At 34.0% G+C, this 6,507-nt stretch overlaps 1 long non-coding RNA gene and 1 pseudogene across 1 annotated transcript; one reads left to right on the forward strand and one right to left on the reverse strand.

Annotated features, from left to right (window-relative positions):
• LOC107752532 (HLA class I histocompatibility antigen, A-34 alpha chain-like) overlaps positions 1–5,287 on the reverse strand; it is a 12,217-nt pseudogene extending 6,930 nt beyond the window's left edge.
• LOC107752512 (uncharacterized) lies at positions 1,216–1,866 on the forward strand. Its single transcript, XR_001641363.1, has 3 exons — positions 1,216–1,284; positions 1,498–1,526; positions 1,650–1,866. It is a non-coding gene; the product is annotated as an uncharacterized LOC107752512 (long non-coding RNA).
• Positions 5,288–6,507: the final 1,220 nt, after the last annotated feature.

The following is a 6,507-nucleotide window of genomic DNA, read 5'->3' on the forward strand; positions in this document are numbered from 1 at the left end:
GCTTGGAATTCTTTATAATTAATTAAAAACAAATATTGCCACATTGATGGCTCAAGAAGGTGTAATTGTTCAAATAACACATTGTTTTATTTTTAAATATATAAAAATTGTAACCCTAAAGTGTTTTTCAAGTGTAATATTTCTGTAAAGGCTAGGGACAGAAAAATTGACATTTCCATAGAATGACCCAGTTAGCAAAGCATTAAAGACTTATCTTAACTGCTAAATAACAGATTGGAGATTAAAATAATAACAGATTCGTCTAATTTTAAATAAAAACTAAAAAAGATTTTTGAATTTCGGCACATTCTTTTCTCTCTATATATGTTGATATGTCAACTAGTAAATACTGTAAATGCTAGCATGTGTGCAAATATTTAAATGTTACAACTAACCCCGCGCACCCCGACAGATTCTGGACGCGTTCGGTTACTACTCACCGTGGTCTGGAGTAGTATTTGTAGTAGTGTTTATTTGTATGGAGCGCCACCTAGCAGAGAATAATAGTTTACTAGTAGGGAAATGCATGGTTTTGAGTGTTTTACTGTATATTCCAAGAGGCTACAAGGCCTCTCGACATGATGCTGCATAAAAAAAAACATGTCACACGTCCGCGGAGAATTGCATTTTCAAATGGCAAAAAGACATTCAGTAAAAACAAGCAGTAGTTTATGCGCATGCGTCGTAATCACGCCGCGGACGCCGCGGAAGTTCGGAACTGAAAGTGAAACGGTGCAAGCTGCTCGAATGTTTTGGGGAAAACAGACGGATCTTTAGCACGCCAAACAGCACAGTTACATACCTAGTTATCATTTTAACATAAAGAGCAACGATGTCTGATATTTCGACCATATATAAGACATCTATCATCACATTTGCATTGTTTTTTGGTGGTAAGTTTTTGTAATCAAGAAAACAGCTTAATATATTAAATTATGCGTGTGACCAATGAACATAATCTCTCTTACTTACAGTTTCCGGTTCTGGATGTCCGGTTCTGGAGTGCTGGTTTGTTCAGGAGAAACCGGGTCATGGAGGGGGTTTCTCAGTACCAATGAGTCAAGAGAAATCTCTAATGTTCATCAGGACTGTAGCTAGCCTACAGTGAAGAGAGCAGGTCTGATCTTCATCCTCCTGCAGACATCAGTCCATCCAGGATTTACTATGTGACCGGTCAGTGACAATGCAGCATTTACCTTTTAAAAAGACATGTATCGATGGTTGCTGTTGCACTTGTTCTTTACGGCACGATAAAGTTTCTTTCCTGGACATTCAGCTCTTCTGGTAAGTCAATTCAGTTTGATCACTGCAATCTTTGATTTTTTTCTAGTATCACTGCATTAGAATTATTTGTTCTATAGTAAAAAAAATACTGTATTGCAGTATAAATAGACTAATATTGTGTTTGTGATACGGTATGCCCTGGAATATATTAAACATCCAAGAACGTTAATGTTAATAGAATTTTATTTATAAATATTTTTTGTTTTCATATAGACTCCAGTGACACAGATTTAAAGGATAAGGTAAATAACAATCGTTTTCGCTAAACGGCAAAAAACACTCTCAAAACTTTTACATTTCATTCATCTTTAGTTTTCATGTATAACTGTCTGTTTGCTTATTGTATATCTTTGTCTCTTCTGTAGAAGGAGAAGTAAATCTGGACCTGGAGGGGATTTTAAAGGCTGAATAGAGTGCAGAGAAACTGGTCTTGTAAAAAACCTTTGAGAATAGTTGTATGTGTGGTGTTTCAGTCTTTGCTTAAGATTTTTAGACTGCTGTACATGTGTTCGGGTTGGTTTTGCTGTGCAAGATTTTTGTATTTTTATTTAAAGATTTTAAATGTCAGTTGTAGAAAATGCTGGGGGAAAAAATGTAATTTTGTAATGTAAAATGTAAATTGATTGTGTTTTAAATACTGCTGAGTCTGAGCTTTGATAAACATAACTTGATTGATGTAAACTCAGTTGTTTACAGTTATACTAGTTAGTGTGGAGCTTCAAAGAAGTAATGACCTGTTTGTTAAATCATTAGGATGTTACCTGCCTTTCTGTCTCTTAACTCTTGAAGTCCCTGGAGGGATCGGGCAGCAGATGTATTCTTTTTTTACTTTATGTTATAAACAGGCAAAATACAGAGGATATATGTCAGACATCTGATCTCCTATTCAAACTCAACATTTTATTACTTCATTTGTTCAAACAAAAGACCATGTTGCTGCATTCTTTGTAATATTTAAATAGCATTTTCTGTAACTAGCACAAACAAAACAAATTGAAAAAGCACTTTATGAGTTCTAATGTTCTTATTTTGTAGGTCAAGTATGGCCCCTCTATTTGATTTGCTTTATTGTGCAACCATGGTCCAAACATGATGAATACTTTATATCAACATGCATGATGTCAGAAAGGAAATGAAGGATATATCCCAGGTTTGAACAGAAAGATAAGAGTAAAGAAAATGCATACTTCATTTTTCAGAGAAAAAAATATGCTCACAAACAGCAAAATATTGGTATTTTATTAAAAGGTTGCTATTTGATATATTTAGCTCTGTTTGGTGTGTGTGGCAAAGTGCATTTTTTAATCTACAGTAGAAAACATCTAATAGCATTTGGAAAGTCAAAACATAATATTTATTTACTTTCAAAATAACATACATCTTGTAATTTAGTATAATGGATTTGCCAAACCAAGCATCATATGCCAATGGAATGAAATAAGCACCATGCTGTGAAAATGTTTTGTTGTCTTGTGTTAACATCTACACTAACTAGTTTAGATTTACTAACTAGTAAATCAAAAGTGTGATTTAGTATCTGAATCAACATACACAAATCACATTTCGAAGGATTTCGGGTTCAGGGTCAGTACTGATATCAAAAGCAAATAAAACTTAAATCCTTCAAATCACTCATTGGCATTCTTGTTTCCTTCTTTGTCACTGAAGAGAAATATATACATTTGAAATATATACAATTTCCAGCTTTGTACATCTCAAAATGAAAAAATGTCCATGAATGAATGAACCAAAAAGATGAATAGAAAGTGTGAAAATACACATTATTTTAAAAACCTTGTTTATTCATCTGTTCCCATCCCAGAAATCTCAAGTCTTGTGTTTTATGTGCAGTTGTGTAAGCAAGAATAAGCTGTCGTAGCTGTCCATCCTCACCTCTTTTCTTCAGATACACCACATATCCAGCGGCACCAATGACAATCAACAGGACCCCAGCAAAAACAGTGATGCCAACAGAAACAGAATCTCCTGCTTGATCAGAGGAAAACATCAGGTTACTCACAGACTGTGACTGGGTTATCAGCAATACTTTTGTATTAACACAAAGCTTTAAATAACCAAGGCCTAAAGTAACGGAATGTGTAAATAAAAAAACCTCCGGAGTACAAGATTGTTTAGGAAAACATGCACATGATCGCTCCTGGATAAAAATAGATGTACCTGTTTTCTCCAGACTGCTGGTGAAGTCCATCTCATCTCCTTCAAATCCAGAGACATAAAGTCCTCTCCATCATAACCTTCCCGACGAAACCCATTTGTTTTTCCAGTCTGATCATCCCACTCACAGCCGTACATTTCCTAGAATGTGTGCACACCCGAGAAAGAGAGATTATGTATGTATATTGCATGAAAAAAAAACAAGTGATATTAGAGGGGTTTTGGACCTTAAGACCTTAACCTTAAGGCTAGGATACAAGTCAGCTGTCAGCTAAACACCAAACATTTGCTTAAAAGTGAAGTTTGTTTTGGAAAAGAAAATCTAGCATCATTTGTTTAATTGCAGATGTCACTTGATATTTTATCTCATATAATATAATGACTTTTCTTTTTCCTTTTCCTACTTTTCGGGGCCAAGTGTGAGACATAACATTCCAATACAAGTAATACTACTGTATTCTGTGATTGTGTTCTGTGTATATTTATGAATGTGTTCATACATGTTGAACGGTTGAACCAATCTTTTGTGACTTGGTTGTTGTTTCTGAACGCGTGTTGAGTTCCAGCTGCGAGCAGAGTTTGTGTGTCCCAGTAATCTGCTCCTTCTTTCTGTTTCATCCACACTGTTTTTGGCACAACTTTCTTTGTGTTGCTTGCTGTCAAAGTACATAAACTACTCTTCATCGACCAGACCAACAATACTGAACTCTGGGAAGTCAATGTCTCCAGACACAGCAGTTAAGAAGTATGTCAGAGAGTGTGATCCTGTGGACAAAAAAACTTTTTCTTCAAATATTTTGATATTTTATTTAAAAGTAAACATTTTAGTTATTATAAATATTTTAAAACTGTTCATACAATAAAAATAGGCTCCAAAACAAAACTGGACCCCACTGACTTCTATTATATGGAGAAAACAACAACAACAATAAAAACAAAAACTGTATTTCTCGGAAGAAAGAAAGTCATACAGGTTTGGAATGACATGAAGGTGAGTACATTTTCATTTTTAAGTAAATTTTAATATCTGCAACAATCTCTGGCTACATTAGAGTATTAAATATTGAATAAACAAGTCCACGATGATATCAGCCAAATATTCAAAACCAAATAAATATTACAAATGAAACTGACCCTGTTATAAAAACTCCTAAATTTGAGACTTTTAACCACTTACTGTGCGCCCCTATTTTTGAGCATTTTCTGAAAAACGACATACCCAAATAAAAATGTCTGTAGCTCTTGAACCCTATGGTCTATATTTATAAATCTGGTATTGTTTGAAACTAGACACTTGAACCTTTGTTACTCTGGAGTCATAATAACTCAAAATTAGTATAGCAACAGAGTAAAACAAGGTAAATTGTACATGAAAGTGACTCACGATATCTTTGAATGAAATTCACTAAGGGAAAAATGGATGAGGCTTTAATGCTATTGGCCTGAAAACACCATAAAGATAAAGCTGAATGTCTGACCATATTTTGATTCAAATTTGAAGATGATACTCCCAAAAATGTAGTTTATGTAAGCTTTTATTAAAAAAAAAGTCTAGGCGTTTTTTCAAAAAAAGCCATTCGGAGACTCCAAATGGACACCTGGTAACCAAATGATTCCAAGTAAATTCCAAAACATTACATTTTTAACATAACAAATTTTTCTTGGCCTATTAAATATAATTATTGGCCTCTGCAGCTACTATACATGGTTTTAGTGCATAACTTTAAAACATCAAATCATACAGTCGCTTAAACAGTCAACTTTAAACCATTTACTCACTAGCACAAGTGAGAGTAACGTCAAGGAGCAGAAGAACTGCAGTCCACATGTTTGGACTTTGACTGAAAAACAGTTAGCATATGAAAATGTACCTCGTCTCGAGGTTGAACAGTCTAGCCAATAGATTTTTAGGACAAGGGTAACATCACCAATCAATCACTATGAGGTTTTCTTAGACTGGACAGATGAAAGTGAACACAAAATGAAGTCATTACACCTTTCACATATACGTATAAATGGAAAATGTTTTTAAAAATACAATAAATAAATATTTACATATTGCAATAAATAAATATATGAAAAATTTAATTAGTGAAGGATGAAATAAAATAAAATCAATCAATCAATCAAACAGACAATTCCAAAAATGAGATTAAAATGCAAAATGGAAAGTTGCGTTTTAATTCCATTTTTCTTAAATCATTAAGTTATTTGTGTATGAAGTTCCATGTTTATTTTTTCCTTCACACAACTTGCTAATGAGAGGATTTCATCAATCATCAGTAGGCAGAATTTATGAAACCATTAGGTGGTCATGTCAAATAATTCATTCCAACCTGATGACCAGTGAATGTAGAGGAGTTGGGTGTTTTCCAATTTTTATTACAGAAATTCACCCCATTTGCCTGCCACAATTATTTACCAAACTTTCCGGCTTCTCTTAATGGTGGCATGCTAACATTTTGGTCAATAAAATACAATAAAATCTTTAGTAAGAAAACCTATTAAAAAACATATATCAAGAAAGCAGCTTAATAACATTGCACCACTTGGTGACTGCTGCATATCATGAAGTTGCTGAAGTGAAAAAGTTAAGTGAATCATACAGCATAAATAATAGAGGTCTGAAGCTGAAATGAGGCCTATAGATTCCTGATTTCATTTATACTGTTTCCAAGCTATTCTACATAACAAAAATGAACTATAGGCCTTTATTTAAAATAGACCATAGTCACTGATCACTGAAGTGTGATATCAACTTTAGATGCTCCAAAAAGGCCTGGGTTTTTTTTGTTTTTTTTTAAGGATCTTACCGGCCTGTTTTCTTGCCCTTTACTCATGGGGTCCCCAGAATGATATCAGGATGCAGATAAACATTCAGTTGAATTTGTAAAACAAGCTTAGCCTGAAAAACATACTGAACACATACTGGGAACCTGATGAGTATCGGTTTTGTTTCTGGAGAAACAAAACACAAGATGCACATGATCTGACGACATCACGTACAATTTAGTTTGATGCCACATCATTTTACTGTAAACTGAAGAA

This window comes from Sinocyclocheilus rhinocerous, unplaced genomic scaffold (genome assembly GCF_001515625.1).
Source record: "Sinocyclocheilus rhinocerous isolate Xijiao unplaced genomic scaffold, SAMN03320098_v1.1 scaffold1342, whole genome shotgun sequence".
NCBI classification, from domain to species: Eukaryota; Metazoa; Chordata; class Actinopteri; order Cypriniformes; family Cyprinidae; genus Sinocyclocheilus; species Sinocyclocheilus rhinocerous.